Source organism: Mesoplodon bidens (genome assembly GCF_964165515.1).
Source record: "Mesoplodon bidens genome assembly, chromosome: 10".
Lineage (NCBI taxonomy): Eukaryota > Metazoa > Chordata > Mammalia > Artiodactyla > Ziphiidae > Mesoplodon > Mesoplodon bidens.
In genome coordinates this window covers 88,096,063-88,116,488 of record NC_138172.1, presented here as the reverse complement: position 1 = coordinate 88,116,488, position 20,426 = coordinate 88,096,063, and the positions used below count along the sequence as shown (strand labels likewise).

Genomic DNA, 20,426 nt, shown 5'->3' with positions numbered 1-20,426 from the left:
AAGGATTGTCGTTTCAAGAGGAATCAGGAGGGATGTGAAGAAGGCTGGAAAATGAATCCTTTAACACACGTTGCCCCCTCTTCTAAAAGTCACCTCTGACCTTAGGGGGTTTATTCTGGGGAAGTGACACACACCCTGGTATATAATGCAGTAAAACAAAATTCTAGACAGTCATGTTCGCTTTCAAGGATAGGGGTGGACAAACTGTTACTAACTTATGGTGGCTTTATTTCTCTGACCTCGAGCTACTCTGGAGCCAAGGTGACAAAAATTCATCTTTCATGGGCTCAAAAGTTCCACTTGCCTTTTAGAGATTTCCTGAATGAAATGACTGTAATGAATACAAACTAAGTTGTTGACGACATTCTCTAATTTTTAAGTCCATGCATCTAAAGCAGCCTGTGACCTTTAGTTTCAATTTTACCATATGTCTCTCATAGTAAATTGACAGGTGAGGTAATTTAAAAAAAATAATGTCTTTCTATGGCATTTACTTTTTCTATAGTTGCTCCTGCCGTATTTATGCTTTAGCAATTATCTAAGTGCTCTTATGGGGACTTAGAAATCTCCACAAAGACTAACGTCACTTAAAAACTATCTTCCTAATTGCCTTAGCTTAGGCAATACTAGATTTTGAATCACATGAATCAAGTATGATGATATATAGGCTCTATCAACCTAAAGCTGGATCAGGATTCCATACGCTCATACTAGGTATCCATTTCTTTCCCCCGGACAGTGAAAGTCTGAATTGTTAAGAGAGCAGTGCCATGTGGTAGAGAAATTAATGCTTAATGCTGGAAACTTAAGGGTAGGAAAATCTGCCATAAGAACTGACAACTTAATCTTAAAATTTAAAGGTGTTGCAACTTTTGTAGATAGCCAGGAAAAGAGTAATCTAAGAAAACCCGAGTTGTGTTGTGTTCAGTGGAGGCCAATTGATTTATTTGACTCCAAAGAGGAACGTGTTTCTCCATAAAATTTCTTGTGTGCTTTCTTGCTGCTTCGCAGACCCATGTTTCCTGCTAAAGGGATATTGCAATATCTAAATAACGCAAAAGGCATATTTTATGTAAAAAGTCATAGTTGTCTTATTTTTCTTTCCTGTAATGTCAGCCCCTTCCCACCTTAATTTTTGTATGCGTTCTTTTGCAAATTTTTCTCTTTATGAAAACCTGCCCTTACTTTAGAGCAGTCAAGAAGTTCACTAAGAATGGACTTGTCTGTTTCTAAATATTTACAAAAATTCATTCTTTGCCATTTTTGGTCTGAGGGTTTAGAATTAAACCTGCTGATTGATTTCTGTCAAGTAGCTGAATAAATAGCTCAAATGATGTTAAATGCTCCATGATATTTTTAGTACCTGAAACTAATAAACAAATTTGCCATCCTTTCTAAATGACTCTAATTTTTAATACTAAGTAACATCAAGTTGGATTTCATTCCTAATTTGGAACTGAGCTTGTATGTTCTTTATATTTTCTTTTGGTCATCTATTTTTAAGTTTGGAATAATATTATTTTTTTCTTCTGTCCTTAATGATGCAAAAATATTTAAAATAATTCACATAACTTGAAAGGTGTCTACTGCAGGATATAGTAGGGAATATTAAAGAGCAAAAGAAATTAGGAGGTTTAAAACCCTGAATAAATGGATCACAAGGATGTTTCAACTTACATTAGTAATGAATTGTCTTCTTATTTTTATTATTTTTTGATTGAAGTACAGTTGACTTACAAAATTAGTTTTAGGTGTACAACATAGTTGAGTAGACCTTTTTTAAGTTATGCTCCATACAAAGTTATTATACTATTATTGGCTATATTCCCTGTGCTGTACATTACATCCCTGTGACTTATTTATTTTATACCTGAAATAAATAATATTCTGAGTTTGTACCTCTGAATCCCCTTCACCCATTTTGCTCATCCCCCCCACCCCCTCCCCTCTGGTAACCACTCGTTTATTCTCTGTATCTGTGAGTCTGTTTCTGTTTTGCTATATTTGTTCTGTATGTTTTCACTTATACGTGGAGTGATGGTATTTAATAAAGTGAAATCTGCAAATGACTAAAGGCATAGTGTTTATGGATTTAAAAATTCCAGAACTTGGACTAAAAGATCAGATAGGAAGTTGAATCTGGAATATGCTCATTGTAATACATTAGCATGCTAAGTGACACACCCACCGATGCCATGACAGTTCTGAGGCCAACCATAAAAGGCCAAGAGGGGGTGGTGGCGCAATTCCTGGAAATCTCTGCCCCTTCTCCAAAATAGTTGGAATAATCCTCCCACTCCTTAGCCTATGAAATTACCTAGCCCGGAAAAGCTAACCACCCCATATTTTGGGGCCTCTCACCTTCTGAGATGGCCCCCACTCTGTGGAGTGTGTTTCTCTCTAAATAAATCCACATCTTTTACCTAAAAAAAAAAAAAAAAAATCGCATAGGATATGTATCGTGTGTTTTTGTTTGTTTTGGCTGTGCCCCCAGGCTTGTGGAATCTTAGTTCCCTGACCAGGGATTGAACCCGCGCCCCCTGCGTTGGAAGTGCGGCTTCCTAACCACTGGACCCAGGGAATTCCTAGGATATGTGTTTTTTGTTTGTTTGTTTTTTAAATTTTTATTGGAGTATAGTTGATTTACAGTGTTGTGTTTCAGGTGTACAGCAAAGTGAATCAGTTATACATATACATATATCCACTCTTTTTTAGATTCTTTTCCCATATAGACCATTACAGAGTATTGCGTAGAGTTCCCTGTGTCATTTTTTATATAAAATATCAGAAAATGTAAAGGGTACATTGGAGACAAGATGAGTCACAATGGGGCTTTCTTGAATTACACTGTTTTCAGGATAAACAAAAGTAATGATTTGATTATATCCTGTTATTTACATTAACTCCATTTGTATTAAGACATACAGTTTTTCCTCCTAAGTTCAATGCTTATCTCTTTGCTAGGGCTTTGCAAATCATCAACTTCCCTAAATAACTCCAGAACCCAAGTTCTTAATCTGTCAACAGTGTCTTGAGGGCATTTGCTCCTTAAATAAGAAAGCAATAGTGTAAGCATTTGGAAATTTCCCCTGTAATTCCTTTTTTCTTTTTCTTTTTTTCACCGACAGGATATTCATATCCTCTGATCTAGTTCCGTGAATTCTTTGTGTTAGCTTATTCTATGAGTTTCTTATCACATGTTTGTTTTGAACCATCTGTACCTTTGGACAAGTTTTAATGCCTGATATAAGACAATGCCAGATCCAAGGATGATGTGTCTAGAGACTTCACAGATTCTCTCCTTGAGATTACATTTTTTCAAGTAAAAGTGTCAAATATTTAGCTGTATTCTAATGCTAAGTGGGGTGGATAACAACTTACCTCATGAAAGTTTCTTCGTATTTTGATATGTGCGTGTGTGTTTGTATGTATGTGTGTATTCCTTGTCTAATGGGAAGTGGATCTGAAGCATGCCCACTTCCAGTGAGAGAGGGAGAGAGATATTATCTAATAGGAAATGGGACTCTGAGCCATGTCTTCTTTCAGGGATAATTTTAAATTTTATAATTAGCATGGGCACCACCAAGCAGAACAGATACCTATAGCAATAGACCAGGGTCCTTGAGGCTCCCTGAACTGACAGGCTTCAATTCTTTAATTGTTCCATTGTGGTGAGACAATGGGGGTCCCAGAGGAGGGGCTGAAACCTTCAAGAGGAGTCAGGACGTGTGGGAAGACACGGCAACAAATCTGTGCTGATCTCAAGAGAAGTATTTTTATGTTGTAATAACTCATAGAGCCGTACATGTGTTGATGTGTGTCACCCCTGCCTTTCTCCACTGTTCATCTTTTTCAATATATTGAAAGAATTTGGATTGGGAAATAGGGTTGGTTCTTCACAGGAAATAATATCCTCCAGTTTCAGTCTGCACCCCCCATCATCCTCTAATACATTTTTCTATTAAAATTTGTCTCCAGTATCTTAGCTGTGACCTGTCTCTATCGTTTTGTCTTATTCACTAAATGCAACATGTCTTGCTAGTGTAATATATGCTTTGATATTCAGGGATTAACTGAAGTGACAATTGTTTGCAAAGCTTTTTTTTTTATCATTTGGGGTTGAAATATAAATAAGAATGAATTCTTTGATGGAATGCTCTATTGACCCAAATAAATATATATGTGTATGTATATATATACACACATTTAAATATGTATATATTTATGTACACACATATTTATATACCTATATAAAGTATGTTTATCTGTATATACATACTTTATACTCTCTCCCTATCTATCTCTATGTAAATAGATAGATGATAGGTAGATATGTACTAGTATATATACTAGTATATATATTATATATATATATATATATATATATTTTTTTTTAAGCTACAAGGGGGAAGTAAAGGTACAAGGTGCTGATGAGGATTTCTGAGATAAGGATACCACACAATCTTGACTCTCCCTAATTCTAATAAAATGAGCAACAAAATAAGCTTTAAAAAAAACTAGCAAAATTACATGTCGGTCAAACATGGAAGGAAGTATGAGCATGTTAATTTTTTCATGGTTCAGTGCGGGGAATCAATAGATATAGTCAAGGTGATTTTTAAAGAAAAAAGATGTCAATAGATGGTGCAGAGTTATCATCACAACCACTGGAAAATGGAGAACAGTTTATAAACCTTTTAGCTTCTCAGAAGAAAGGAAATATCACACAAACACAAGCACACACAAAATGTATTTTCCATTTATCAAAAGATAGAAAACAAAGGAAACGTAAGTAACAAAAAGTATAAAATTAGAGATCAGAATAGAATCAAACATCACACACATTATGGGATAAGTTTACTCATTAAAGAAAAAAAAAGACTTAATTTCTTTAAAAGTGGCAAATCCCAATAGATGGTATTTCCAAAACAAAATAAGTGATATATCCGAAACAGTTGTTTTCAAAGGACAAAGAGTTAGCGGTTGATTTTGAGCCCCCCCGCCAAGAGGACATTTGCCAATGTCTGAAGACATTTCTGATTGTCATAACTGAAGATGGCAGTGCTCCTGGCATGCTCTACTGGGTAGAGGCCAGAGGTGCTGCTAAATAACCTACAACACACGAAAAGCCCCCAAACCAAACTGGTATGGCATCCAAAATGTCAGTAGCTCCAATGTTGAGAAGCCTAATGTTGAGATCTAAAATGAAGTGGCTAAGTAAAGTTAAAGTGTAAGCATAAAAAAACCCACAGCAAGCAAATTATTTAAAATTGCTGGACAGCGTTCCCTGGGCTATACAGTAGGTCCTGGTTGGTTATCTGTTTTAAACATAGCAGTGTGTACATGTCAATCCCAAACTCCTTATTCTTTTATCATAGCCTGTTAATTCTTCATATTAAACTTCTGTTTAATCCACAAAAAAATAAAAATGAAAAAAATAAAATTGCTGGATTAGTAAAGTTACTAATAGGCAAGTTTAAATGTAAGGCAAAAAGTGTTAAAGCAAAGGGCCATCCTTTGTGATACTGTTGTATGCAATCAACAGTGGAGACAAGGCTATCAACAATCTTTATGCATTTAATAATAGGATCCAAAACAGACAGCATATACTAAGAAAATGCGAGGGGAAATTAACAAAGACTTAGGAGTAGGAGATGATATGTATGTGTGTATTTCAAACACCTCAAACATCTAAAATAAATGACATTATACTTGGCCATAATGAAAATGTAACAATTTCCTAAAAGTTAGAACACAGGGCAATAAGAATATATAAGTAGGTCAGTTTGTTTTGTTTTGTTTTCCCTTACTAGTCACCAGTGATTATTTAACTGCTGAATCTAAATAACTCCCTGAGTCCTTTGCAATGTCAAACCTTTTTCTGGCATTCAACCCTCATTCTCCCCATTGGCTGTCATATTCAGTGTCAGGACTTTACCTGTCATATCCATAAAGATGATCCAAACTCTATTTTTCTTTCTCTGACTCTCTTCTGAGCTGTCATCTACTTGCTAGACATTTCAACCTATATGTCTTCAACCAAGATATGCTGACTTATTAAAAGAAAACCTTTAACGACTCGTCTTTTCTCTTAACCTGCTCTCTTCTCAGTCACCCACACTTAGCCTCTCCGAGCTGTGTTTGTTTCCTTTTCTTTTGTCTCCCTTGACTCACACTCAACCAGCTGGTATGGTATGTTGCAATTATTCTGCCTCTCTAACATCCATGAAATTTTCTTTTCTCCTCTCTCTAGGTTATCTTGACCTGAATATTTATAATAGCTTCTCTTCCATTTTCTCCTGATTATGTCCATTTCATTTTCAATCTGTTTATCCATTGGGAAGATTAATCATCCTGAAGGGCAACTTCTGAACAATCTCTAATTTGTCTAAATCATACTATTTGAGATCAGAGGAGCCACAGAGTAAATCTAACCAAATACCTCATTTTACAGGTGAAGAAAATGTGTTGAACATGTGTAATTATTGACAGAACTGGCACTGGAACTCCAGATTTTTTGTCATACCATTAATATTTCTTTTTGCTTTCTGTAATCATACTTGTACCCACTGAGCTTCTTATGCAGCTGATAGTGAGTCTTGGTGAGGAGATATGGATGTGACCTTGAAGACAAATTGAGAAACACATTACTTCAAGGAAAAATGCCACAGTAATTGGGTTCCCAAAGAGAGAGGTGAGAGAAATAGCATGTTTTAAACTCTTTGGAGCCTTTAAGGAAACGTTGCCACTGCCAAAGAGAATTTAAGTATGATTCTAAATTATGTTATAAAATAATAACATTTGTTGAAATATTTCTTGATGAGTTATGCAGATAAGCGATGAAGAGCTATTAATTTTATTTCTTCTTCAAATTGGTCTTTGGTTTATCTGCCATTTTGGTCTCTAAGAATTCTTTTACTAATAATGTGTCTTGCATATGTCATAAAATCTTCATTTAACTTTTTCACTTGTCAATTGTACATCATTAGTAGAATGAAAGTCAAAAAATTCTTGTAGATTAAAAAAAATAAAAGGTTATCTGTCGACCATTGATAGAAGCAATATTATTATTACCTTTAGAGGTGATGTGGCATTTGAATGTTCTCTCTTTTACAGGCCATTTTGTACTCAGACCTTATAAATTTACTTAATAGATGAGAGATAGGGTATTTCTTCCAGGACATTCATTTCATAGAGAAATAAAGAAAATGAATGTAAGTTTCTGTTAATAACTGCAGAATAAGAGCTAGACAGTACTTTCAGCTGCACCTGAAAATAGGGATAATGTCCATTTGGATAAATAGATAATCATACACGTGCATATTGGAAACAGCTATGAAACTGTGAGAACGTTTTTCAAGTTCGGTTTATATAAAGCTTTCTCATTAAGGTCACATCAAGTATATAGGAACACACATTTTATCATTTAAGAACATTTTTGAAGATAAGTCTGTGAAATAACTATGTCTTCCAAACTCCTGTCTACATAAATGAAGTTTAAAAACTGAAGTAATATTCATATGATTCAATCTAAAGAGAACTTTAAGCTCAAATATCAAGACAGAAGGTTTGTTCCTGTTATTTTTTCAAGCAGTTTCAACAAGTACAGTTGTCCCTTGGTTTATCCAGGGGGCATTGGTTCCAGGACCCCATTGGATACAAGATCCACAGATGCTCAAGTCCCTATATAAAATGGTGTTGTAATATAATTGACCCTCCAAATCTGCAGGTTCTGCATCCCCAGATATGGAGGGCCGACTAAATTTGTTGCATTTGCTTGTCCAGATCTGTATCTTATTTTCATTCAGAACCTTTTAAATTTTTGTTTGCACATGAGCAAATTAGATAGTTAAAAACAGCCAATCAAGTTGTTTGGTAGGCTTTGTAGACTCTGAGCAACTGTTAGTGAAATCATTAATAATTTTTACTTTTCAAATACCTTGATGACCTAAACAATGATGATTAAAAGAGTGAAATCTGTTTTTTTTAGTGCTCTGATCAGAATCCTATAACATGCACACTGACGGGTAGATTTTATCAATGTTACCTGAATATTGTAACTTTAAAAATTCAGTAAGTCACTTTTACTCACTGTATTTAGGGGGCGAGCCATAGATGTGTATGTGTGTCTGTTCTGAATTACTCAGATAATTGTCATTGTCTCACCGTGTACCACAAAAATATATAACATGCAAAATGTATTTTAATTCCTTATCAGTGTTTTCAAGTTTTTAGAAAAATGTATCTTTAAAAAATTATGTGTAGCATTGCCATTATATGAAGTATTTCTAGCAATACAACTCAAAATAAAAATTCCATAAAAATGATGCCATTGGAGCTTTCAGTGACTCCGCAGAAAAGTCAAGGGTATGAAAGTAGAAATAAGGCAGTTTTTGATGGATTTAAAATTTTTATATAACATATATGTAAAATAAAAGGTGAAAACTTAGGTCTAGATAGCATCTTATCACCCAGGCCCATTTCCACAGATAACCACTGCTTCCTTCAAAGGTTAATTAAATTGTAAACTCACACCTGCAGAATATTTGCGTATTTAAAAAAGTCATTAAAAATGGAATATACCTTCCTGTTTGGCCAATTCCTTAATGAATATATTTGCATTTAATGATAGCAGCCCACCTTTAGAGCTTTCTTGCTCATTTTCTCTGCCTTTATCCTAAGCAGCCAGCTTTCCAAGGTTAAAACCAAAGGCTTTGTGAAAATGTCATGGGTTTTTCCTTGTCCAAAAAAACCCCCAAAACCTCAAAAGTCTTTTCTTGTAGTTTACTTCAGTGTCATCCCAAGCATAGGAAACTTTATCATCGCAAACATAAAACAAAAAAAAATTTTTTTGTAATGTTATGAAAGACTTTATTATATATATTCTCCCTTTTGACTGACACATTTTAGCACAGTTCATAAAAAATGACATTAAAACTGTTTTACTTTCATTACAATCCCAAATTACAAGTTTACATCTTAAGCCTTATTTTTTAGAAAGGGCTATTTCAGAGCAAACTCCAAGATTTAGGATGAAAAAATGCTTATTCCGTGGATCAAATTGTATGTGATTGTTAAGAAATTATGTAGACTTATGCATAAATCATTGACTATGAAAAAGGAGTTTTGAATTACACTGCTGACTCCTTTACTAGCTTACTGAGGCTGTACCTATATGATTGTGATAAAATAGTTACTTTAGTACCAAATTTAAGGAATGCGATTTGTCATGGTTTATGATAGTTCCTGATTCTTGCCAGCAACTTCCAGTTATATCCAGTTCTGCCAAGGCATCATGAAATAAGATAGGTCAGGTAACTCATTTGGAGCAGTGACCTCTCTGCAGAGGACTGATTTCATGATATATCGAATAATGTTAAGAATATTCTTTGAATCTTTCATAAAAGATAAATAGTTCTGATTATCTATTGTTGCAAACCCCCCCCCCCCCAATTTAGTGGCTTTCAACAACTACAATCAGTTTCTTATTTCTGATGGTTCTTGCTTAGGGTCTTTCATGCAGGTTGCAGGCAGGTGGTAGCTGGGGTTCAGGCATCTCAAAAGCTTCCTCACTCAGATATCTGGTGGTTAATGTTGGCTGTCTGCAGGGACCTCAGCTGGGGCTGTCCAGCAAAACACCTTCTCTTGGGCTCTTCATGTGGTCTGGACTTCTTTACAGCATGGAGGCTAGGTTCCAAGAGCTACCACCCCAAGCCTGAGAAGTTATGCAGCATCACTTCCTTCATGGTCACCAGCATGCACAAATTCAAGGGGACAGACTAGACCCCCATCTATCAATAGGAGGGGTATCAACAGGTCACTGTAAGAAAAGTGTGTGGAATGGAAAATTCTGTCATATCCATTTTGGAAAACATAATCTGCAGTAATCATTATACTTTAGTGCTGATATTATATTTATTCCATAAATTATTCTGCAAAGGATCTTAGATATTTACCATCTAATTAATATTTTTATACAACCAGCAGCACATTTCCCCATATTCTACTCAGGGGTTGCCAGACAATGAAGATTCTTCCTTTGTCCCCCCAAACTGTTTCTATAACTCTTTCTTATAACCTGAGATACAAGTCATGAAAAGGAAAGAATATCAGAAATATTTTTTTGGTCTTTCCAGACTAGATCAGGGGTTGGCAAACTTTTTCTTAAAGAGCTTGATAGTAAATGTTTTTGACTTTGCTAGCCAAGAGGCAATATCGAGGATGTTATGTAGGTACTTATAAAATGATATTAAAATGTAAATAATATTCTTAGCTCATGAGCTGTACAAAAACAGCTTGCTCTGCTGGAGTTGGTATGCAAGCTATAGTTTGTCAACTTCTGGCCTAGCTCATTAGATCATTTGTACCACTGTACAAATCAAATTTTTAAAACCCAGTGAATTACTTTTCATTTGGTTTTAAGGATGTGTAGATGTTGAAAACCTGACTTTACATCTACACTGGTCGCTGCAAATATTCTGCCTAATGCTTTCAATTTTAATTGCTAAGAATTACTGTAACAGTAGTTTGATGGGTCTTTCATAAAACTTGTCAATCAGTTTAAGTTATAAAACTAGTGTGAAAGTGAATCCTAGCTATCCAGAACAGAAAAATAAAGAAGAGAAAAAAAAAGTGATGTTCAGAAAATGCAGTTCCTTTTCTTTTTTCTTTCCTTTTTTGAATGGACCTTAGTTAGATACAAAGGTGGATTATTCATTTCATGATACATCATTGTTATTGCTCAATGCATAGCTACTCCCTTTATTTTTTCATCTATCTACCTATCCATCCATCCATCCATCCATCCATCCATCCATCCATCTTTTTTTATCCTCTTCTGCACTCCCTTCTTTTCCTTTCCCCAGAAACAACCATTCTGACATGTTTATATGAATTACTTTGTATGTGTTCCTGTAAGATGTGTAGTATTGTTGAGTTAGCACACATTTTAATTTACCTAAAACATACGGTCTTAGAGATTTCAGTCTGATCTTTGTCTTGGTTTTTATTTACTCAGTTATGTTTAGAAGATGCATTCATCTTACTATGTGTACATCTCATCTGTTGTTTCTAACTCTTTTATAATACATCATTGAATGCTTCTATGTTTGACTTATCTGCTTTTCCAGATTACATCTAGCCCCTCTCCCACTATAAACAATACCATGATAAATATTTGCCTTTACATGCCTTTATGTGAACTAGTGATAGGAAATTCTTTTCACAATTGAATTGAAATTAGGAATCTAATTACTGTTGTGAGTAAATCAGTGCTTTACAGATCCCTTTGAACTAAATATTATAATTTCTGTTCTGTCATAGAACACACACTTAATAGATTGAAAAGAAACAGTGTAAACAAAATTTCACTAAGAATTGTAATGCCAATTCTTGGTGGCCAAGATGGCAGAGTAGGAGGATCCTGAGCTCACCTCCTCCCATGGGGAACAGCAAAATTACAACTATTTATAGAGCAGCTATATATGAGAAAGACCTGAAGACTAGCAGAAAAAAAATTTTTTTTTTTACAACTAAAGATACAAAGAAGGAACTGCAACAAGAAGGGTAGGAGGGACAGGCTGTGGTATAGACAAGACTTACAGCCCTGGGTAGGTGACCCACAAGTGGGAGGATAAGCACCATTGCAGAGGTCCTCCCCAAGGAAGGAGGGGTATGAGCCCCACATTCATCTCCCCAGCTCAGCGGTCATGCACTGGCAAGGCAAGCTGCAGACTGGCTTTGAAGGTCAGCAGGGCTTGCATATGGGAGAGCCAGAGGGCTGTAGGAAACAGAGACTCCACTCTCAAAGGGCATGCAGACAATCTCACATACTCCGAGACTCAGCATGGAGGAAATCATATGAAAGGAGCCTGGGTCAGACCCACGTGCTGATCTTGGAAGCCTCCTGGAGAAGCAGGAGGCAATTGAGACTCCTCCTGGGTATGGAGATGCTGACAGCAGCCGTTTGGGGGAGCTTGTTCTACCATGAGGACACTGGTGATGGCAGGCACCATTCTGGAATCCTCTCTTTAGCCTATTAGTGCTGAGGGCTTACCCACTCACCAGCAGGGTGGTGCCCGTCCTGGGACCCCCTCTTCCCTGCAGCCAGCAACCCCAGGTATGTGTGGTGAGAGATGGTAACTAGACTTATTGTGATCATTTTGTAATGTGTAAAAATAATGAATCATTATATTGTACACCTGAAACTAATATAATTGTAATATAATTGTAAGTCAATTATACTTCAGTTAAAATAAAGTGCAATGCCAATGATTATTCTATTGGAACTAAATTTATTCACTACCTTGGATTTGACTGAGGTGATGGTCACTCTCTTGAACATGAGTTTTTATGATATTTGAGTTCTCTTCATATTTTAGTAGTTGCTCTAGAGATTATAATATATACCTATAACTTTTTTTTTTTTTTTTAATTTATTTATTTATTTTTGGCTGTGTTGAGTCTTCGTTTCTGTGCGAGGGCTTTCTCCAGTTGCGGCGAGCGGGGGCCACTCTTCATCGCGGTGCGCGGGCCTCTCACTGTCACGGCCTCTCCTGTTGCGGAGCACAGGCTCCAGACGCACAGGCTCAGTAGTTGTGGCACACGGGCTTAGTTGCTCCGCGGCATGTGGGATCTTCCCAGACCAGGACTCGAACCCGTGTCCCCTGCATTGGCAGGCAGACTCCAAACCACTGCGCCACCAGGGAAGCCCCCTATACCTATAACTTTTTACAACTAGGTAGATTAATAATGTTTTATTCCACATAAAATATAGAAACCTTATAACCATATAGGTCCATTTCTTCCCTCTCCGTCTTTTATGCAAAGTTGTCATATGTGTTATATGTACATACATTTTATAACTCAAAACAGTGTTACATTTTTTGCTTTAAATAGTTATATGTATTACATAGAAATCAAGAGAGTAAATATTATTATATATTTATCTAGAAACTTACCGTTTCTGGTGTTCTCCCTTGCTCCCTAGAGGTCCAGTTTTACCTCTGGTATTGTTTTCCATTAGACTGAGAAACTTTCTTTAGCATTTCTTATATTACAGGTTTGCTCATGACAAAGCCTCTCATTTAAAAAATCTAAAATGTCTCTCTATTGCCTTTATTTTTGAGGAATAGCCTTGCTTAATATGAAGTTCTTAGTTTATATTTTTTTCTCTTCAGCACTTTGAATATGTCATTCAAATGTCTTCTGGCATTCGTATTTTTAGATGAGAAGTCATGTGTTAACTAATCACTGTTCCCCTACATTTAATGCATTTATTTTTTCTTATTGCTTTCAGGGATTTTTCTATTTTTGGTTTAAAATAGTTTGACTATAATGTGCTTAGATACGATAGTCTTCGAATTTGTACTGCTTGTGTTTCATTCAGATTCTTGTATCCTTATTATTTTCACTGATTTGAAAACATTTTGGTTGTCATTTATTCAAGTACTTTTGCCCCATTTTCTCTCCTGAGACACCAGTTAAATGTAAATTGGACCTTTTAAAATTATGCCATAGGTGCCTGAGGCTCTGTCTATTTTTCTTTTAGTTTTTCCTTGTTCTTCAGATTAGATAATTTCTATTATTCTACCTTCAAGTTCACCAACTCTTGATTTTGTCATCTCCATTCTGTGATTTTTAAAAAAAATATTTAGATATTGTAATTTTCTGGAATTTTTGTTTGGTTGTTTTTCTTTCACTTTCTCTGCTGCGATTCCTACCTTTTCATTTATTATGAACAAACTTATTTTCATATCATTGATCATAGTTACAAGAATTGTTTTAAGATTCTTGTTTGCTCAGATACCTTAGTCATCTCAAGATTGAACTCTGCTAATTGTCTTTTGAAAAGATGATCAGTGACATTTTCCTGTGTCCTCATATGTCAAGTAATTTTGTATTGCACTTTTCTCATTGTAAATGACATATTGTGTTTGGATTTTGTTATAATCTATTGAAGAGAATTGCTTTTTGTTTGTTTGTTTTACCTGGCGAGTAATTTAACAAGATTCAAACTTCAAACTCCAGTTCTTGGGTGGCAATTGAAACCTTTGATCAGTTCTTTAATCCTTAGCTGTGCTGCGTGGAGTCCGCCACACACACAGAGGTCAGCCAGAAATCTGCACAGAATTTGTACATAAAATTGGGGACTCCTCTTCTCTGGAGAAGAGAGTCTCCCCTCCCTTTCAAGTGGCTACAATTGCCCACAGTAACTGTGGGGCTCCTAACAGAGTTTTAGCCACTCAACAGAACATTACTGCACTCTTCTCTGAGGTTAAAAGCCATACTATACAGAAAAATCATTGTCATTTTCTTCTTCTTGATATTAACAGTCCTCTAGAAATCTACTGCATTTGTTGTTCATCTTCAGTATGTTCAAGTATGGTTTCGCTTGTTTTTCTTTTTTTTTTCCTTTCTCCTTCTTCCTTCCTCCCTTTCCCCCCCTTCCTCCCTCCTTCCCTCTCTCCTTCTTCCTTCCTTCCTATCTTCCTCTCTCTCCTTCTCTTTCTTCTTTTCCCAGAGCTCATAATTGTTCTCAGCAGAAGGAAAAGGTATAGTAGAAGATTCAAGTACATGTAAATTTGAGGATGATAGTAAATCCTCCTTTGAAGTTCAACAAAACACAAATCTTTTGATATCCTACATTGAAAAATGTAAACAGTCCATGGTAATAAGATGAACCACAATCTATTTTATATAAAGTAGTGTTGGGCTTCCCTGGTGGCGCAGTGGTTGAGAGTCCACCTGCCGATGCAGGGGACACGGGTTCGTGCCCCGGTCCGGGAAGATCCCACACGCCGCGGAGCGGCTAGGCCCGTGAGCCATGGCCACTGAGCCTGCGCGTCCGGAGCCTGTGCTCCGCAACGGGAGAGGCCACAACAGTGAGAGGCCCACATACCGCAAAAAAAAAAAAAAAAAATAGAATCACTTAAAGTAGTGTTATTGCAGTTGGCTAAAAAATAATTCACAATAGTATTTTCAAAAATGTTTACTCATTTTCCTTTTTATAAAAAGGATATCAGAGGACAAGCAAATGTCCTTTTAAGCTAAAGTATTTTCATATTCTTATTGTTTTAAATAATTTTATTTTAAATATCTCATTATAAAAATGTTTCTGAGAAGGGAATTTAAAAAATATGTCTACAAACTCTGCCATAGTCAGGTCTGCTCTAAGTTTCATGCTGCCATCAAGTTTTAATAAAACTTGATTTGCTTTTTGCCCGTGACACTGAAAAAAATATATATATTTATACACACACACACACACACACACACACACACACACATATTTGTAGAACCTGACTCTAGAGTAGAAGAATAATATAACTAGTGACCTTTGTAAGTAAGCAGAATTTAAGACTGAAGTGAGCGAGAATTTAGCCTGGACAAGGACTGCTAAATGAGAGAGATTTTATCATCCTGAATAAGATCTGAAGATGATTGTTTTTCCAATTTATCAGAAGTGGTCATTTAATTAAGGATAAGATATCAGCACTTACTAGGTTTTCTCTGCTCTTATTCAATTGTAAATGGGCATGGTATCTAAGAATAAAATGGTTATTTAAAATTAGGTGATGAAAACAAAAGAAGTAGCCCTTAAAAAGAAGAAATAAGTTGGAGAAATTTGGGAATATACCTCTCAACACACTAAGGGCTTATTGTGACAAGCACAGGGGAATAATACTCATATAACATAGACATGTTTGTGTACATATATTTCTGTTTATGTATACATGTGTTATGCATAAGTATAAATATACATTTAATTCCTACATGGTACTTTGGGCCTTATCAAAGTTAGATTTTATAGGAGGCAGTTAAGTATAGCGGAATATCCTAAGTCCTAGTGTAATTGATCATTTTCTGGTAGATGGATAACTGTATGGTTTTTTTCTGTTAAAATGTTATTTGGTGATCATATAACATATCCAAGTATCTAATATATCACCAAAGAGGATCTCAATGAGTCATCAAGACTGTAAACTGAAGGCCTCGATCATCACTGGGTAACTATGCATTAACTTTATAGTTTAATGAGAAAAATAAACACTATTGTCTTTGACTCAGTGTCACAGCAAGATATAATCCCTGCCTACTTTCACTTTTAGGTGCTATAGTGTCCAAGCATTAAAATTGGGGTTGCTTCCAGAAGTGCACAGACATGAGCCCTTTCCCAGAGTTCTTGATCTTGATGCTGGAGTCTTCCATTCTCTGGTCCACCTAGCCCCAAGCTTTCACTCCTGAGCATCCTCTGGTTCTACCATTTGTGCAAGTCTTTGTGTTTTCCAATTCGATTCTCTTGTTCTTTTGATCAGACTTCCAAGCCTCTTGAGGATTTCCTTTTCAGACCCTTTTGTGCTTTGGTTTTCCTGATACTCATTAGTATATTTGCTTTCATATCTACCTCTATTCCTGAATTTCAGTATCTATATATACCCTACTCAGCTTCTCTTACTGTCTAATTTTTGGCTTTTTAGTGTTGTCATATTTTTATGAACTTAATTTTCCCTCTGGTGCAGTTTCTGGTATACAACTTAAGCTGGTTCCTCACATCTGGCTTGCTCTTGGCGTCTCAAGCAACTTTGAGAACTTTGCTTTCTCTCTAGGCAGTACTGCCCCTTACTTTGATACCATTGCTGACTTTCCATAATTTCACTTCCTGCCTCATATTGGGTCTTTGTCTTTCTCTATCCACTGTAATTTCAGTACCATGTGTCTCTATGTTAGTATTAATATTCATAATATATTATTAACCTGATGTACCGGAGAATTAAAAGAAATAAAATTGCAGTAGTAATGATAAATCCTCCCCAAATTATAATCCATAAATGCTCCCATTTTAAAATGATCATCTATCCATATATTATTGAGGTTCTCTAGCTCATTTTTCCTTACTAGATGGTTCAATTTTGACATAGAATGTAGAGAAAAATGGATTGTTAAACTCTAGAAATTACCTCGCTTTTTATATGCCTCATTAGTAAGTATATAAATATTACTTTTTGCCCAGTGGGGCTATTCTGGGGTCCATATTATAGCTCACTGTGGGGTGATTGCTCTTGAGTGAAGGATGTACACTGTGGACTGCAATCGCCAAACAGATGGGTGGAGATGAAAGAAAGCAATGCCAGGAAGACACAGGCTTTTGTTGCTCTGGAAGGAAAAGCTTGCTGTGTCTATCATCTGCAGTCTAATCTTCAGATTTATCAAAGCCCTTACTCTTCCTTTGCTCATTAAAAAAAATGGATTCTTTGTTTTTTTGCTATTGCGTTGTATGAGTCACTTATATATTTTGGATATTAAGCCCTTATTGAATATGTATTTTGCAAATATTTTCTTTCATTCTATAGGTTGCCATTTCATTTTGTTGATGGTTTCCTTTGCTGTGCAGAAGCTTTTGAGTTTGATGTAGTCCCACTTGTTTATTTTTGCACTTGTTGCCTTTGCTTTTGGTGTCAAACCCCAAACCTCAGTGCAAAGACCATTGTCAAAGAGATTACCCCCAATCTTTTCGTCTAGGAGTTTTATGGTTTAAGCTCTTATGTTCAAGTCTTTAATCCATTTGAGTTGATTTTTGTGTATGCTATAAGATGGGGGTACAACTTCATTCTTTTGCATATGGCTATCCAGTTTTCCCAGTACCATTTATTGAAGAGACTGCCCTTTCCCCATTGGATATTCTTGGCTCCTTTGTTGTAAGTTAATTGACCATACATACATGTGTGCTTATTTCTGGCTTCTCTATTCTGGTCTGTTGATCTATGTGTCTGTTTTTATGATACTACGATACTGTTTTGATTACTATATCTTTGTAATATAATTTGAAATCAGGAACTGTGATGCCTCCAGCTTTGTTGTTGTTTCTCAAGATCACTTCGGCTATTTGGTGTCTTTTGTAGTTCTATACAAGCTCTAGAATTGTTTTTTTTTTTTTTTCTATTCCTGTGAAAAATGCCTTGGAATTTTGATAGGGATTGCATTGAATCTGTAGCTAGCTTTGGGTAGTATGGATATTTTAACAATATTAACTATTCCAATCCATAAGCATGAAATATATTTCCTTTTATTTCGGTCTTTTCAAAAATTTCTTTCATCAATGTCTTAAAGTTTTTAGTATATAGATCTCCCAACTCCTTGCTTAAATTTACTCCTGAGTATTTTATTCTTTTTGATGCAATTGTAAATGGGATTGTTTTCTTTATTTCTCATTCCAATAGACTGTTGTTGGTATATGGATATGCACCAACAACTGAATTTTGTATATTGGGATACAATATACAAAACAGTATCCTGCAGCTTTACTGAATAGACACTTTTTTCCCCCAAAGAAGACATACAGATGGCCAAGAGATATGTGACAAGATGCTCAACATCACTAATTATCAGGGAATGGCTGTTACCAAAAAAATAGGAAATAACAAGTGTTGGTGAGGTTGTGGAGAAAAGGGAGCTTTTGTGCACTGTTGGTGGGATTATATATTGGTACAGCTACTGTGGAAAACCACTGTGGAGGTTCATCAAGAAATTTAAAATAGAAATACAATATGATCCAGCAATCTCACTTCTGGATATGTATTCAAAGAAAATGAAATCAATATCTCAAAGAGATATCTTTAGCCCCATGTTCACTGCAGCATTATTCACAATTGCCAAGGTATAGAAACAACCTAAGTGTCTGTCAACAGATGAACAGATTTAAAAAATGTGATATATATATAATATATATATAATATATATAAATATATATATATTTATATATATAATATATATAAATATATATTAGCCATTAACAAAAGAAATCCTGCCATTTGTGGCAATATGGATGAAACTGGAAGGCATTATGCCAAGTGAAATAAGTCAGACAGAGAAAGATAAATACTGTATGATCTCAGTTATCTGGAATTCAAAAAAAAAAAAAAGTTGAACTCAGAAACAGAAAATAGAAAAGTGATTGCCAAAGGCAGGAGGGTGGGAGAAATAGGGAGAGGTTTGTAAAAGGTTACACATTTTTCACTTGTAAGGTTAATAAAGTCTGAGGATCTAATGTATAACATGGTGACTATAATTGATAAGATTGTACTATGTAATTGAAATTGTCTAAGAGAATGGAACTTAAATGTGTTCTCTTCAAAAAATAAAAGGTAAATATGTGAGGTGATGAATATGTTACTTAACTCAATAGAAAGGGGAATTCTTTTACAATATATACATATATCAAATTATCATGTTATACACTTTAAATAATTACAGTTTTATCAGTTACACCTCAAAAAATACTTTTACTCTTCCTACTAGTCACTATTTGTGACATTTGGTATATTTGTGTTGGTGTCTACGTAGGGAAAAAAAAGAACTTGTCTTTGCAGTATCTTCTGAGAAAGGCAGAATGGAGAAGATTTTCAATGGCTAAATACTATTTAAGCAAAAGGGTTAATATTTAAGTAGTTACCAGTGGATGAAAAACCCCTCAGCCACCTGCCTCAGTTTCAACTGGACCCTCTTTTTTTGTCTTTCTAGTATCTTTGTAGGTTCCATCACTTTCAGGACCAATTAACAGGCCAGGCTCCATAAAGATGGTCATTGGTATGACTGGGTGCTTGGTCTCCAGAGGTGCCAAAGTCCCTTATCATTTGAATCAGCTTGTGTGGAATAAAAGCCTCTCCCTCTATCACTTGTGTTTTTGAGGAGTTCAAGAAGGCTGAAGTGACACAGAGGGAGGGGCTTTGTTTTCCAAGCTGGACTCTTCCTGTCAGGACTAGATCGGTGGTGCATGAAATTTTTCAGGCTACTAGAGCACCGGTGGCACTCTTATGCATGTATACATATGGCCCTCTCCAACACATACCACAACATAAAGCTATTGGCATGCAACCAACAGTCAGGATCCCACTTTCCAGTGTGTGAAGATCAAACATTTAGACTTCTTAACTTGTTACCTTAATTCTCTTCTTTTCAGAATAAAGTCTGGACGAAAGAAGTGAAAATACCACACCACAAAATGTTGATATCAGAAGAGAATTTTAACTTTCCCCCTTCATTTTCTTAGAATGAATATTAAAAATAGTAAAAATAGTAAAATACACATACATGCACATCAACATATACATACAGATACACAGAAGTGTAGATGAAAGACCTTGTAACAAGGATGCCATTAACTTTTGTTTGGAAGGTCAGTGACAGTGTTTATGATGACCAGTCACTGAAAGGATGAACATTTTTTTTTTTTTTTTTTTTTTTTTTTTTGCGTTATGCGGGCCTCTCACTGTTGTGGCCTCTCCCCTTGCGGAGCGCAGGCTCCGGACGCACAGGCTCAGCGGCCATGGCTCACGGGCCCAGCCGCTCCGTGGCATGTGGGATCTTCCCGGACCGGGGCACGAACCCGTGTCCCCTGCATCGGCAGGCGGACTCTCAACCACTGCGCC

The 20,426-nt window shown here is 35.9% G+C and overlaps 1 long non-coding RNA gene across 1 annotated transcript in view; it reads left to right on the top strand.

Moving 5' to 3' along the window:
- LOC308623326 overlaps positions 1–20,426 on the top strand; it is a 538,457-nt gene that overhangs the window by 464,489 nt on the left and 53,542 nt on the right. The window lies entirely within an intron of this gene.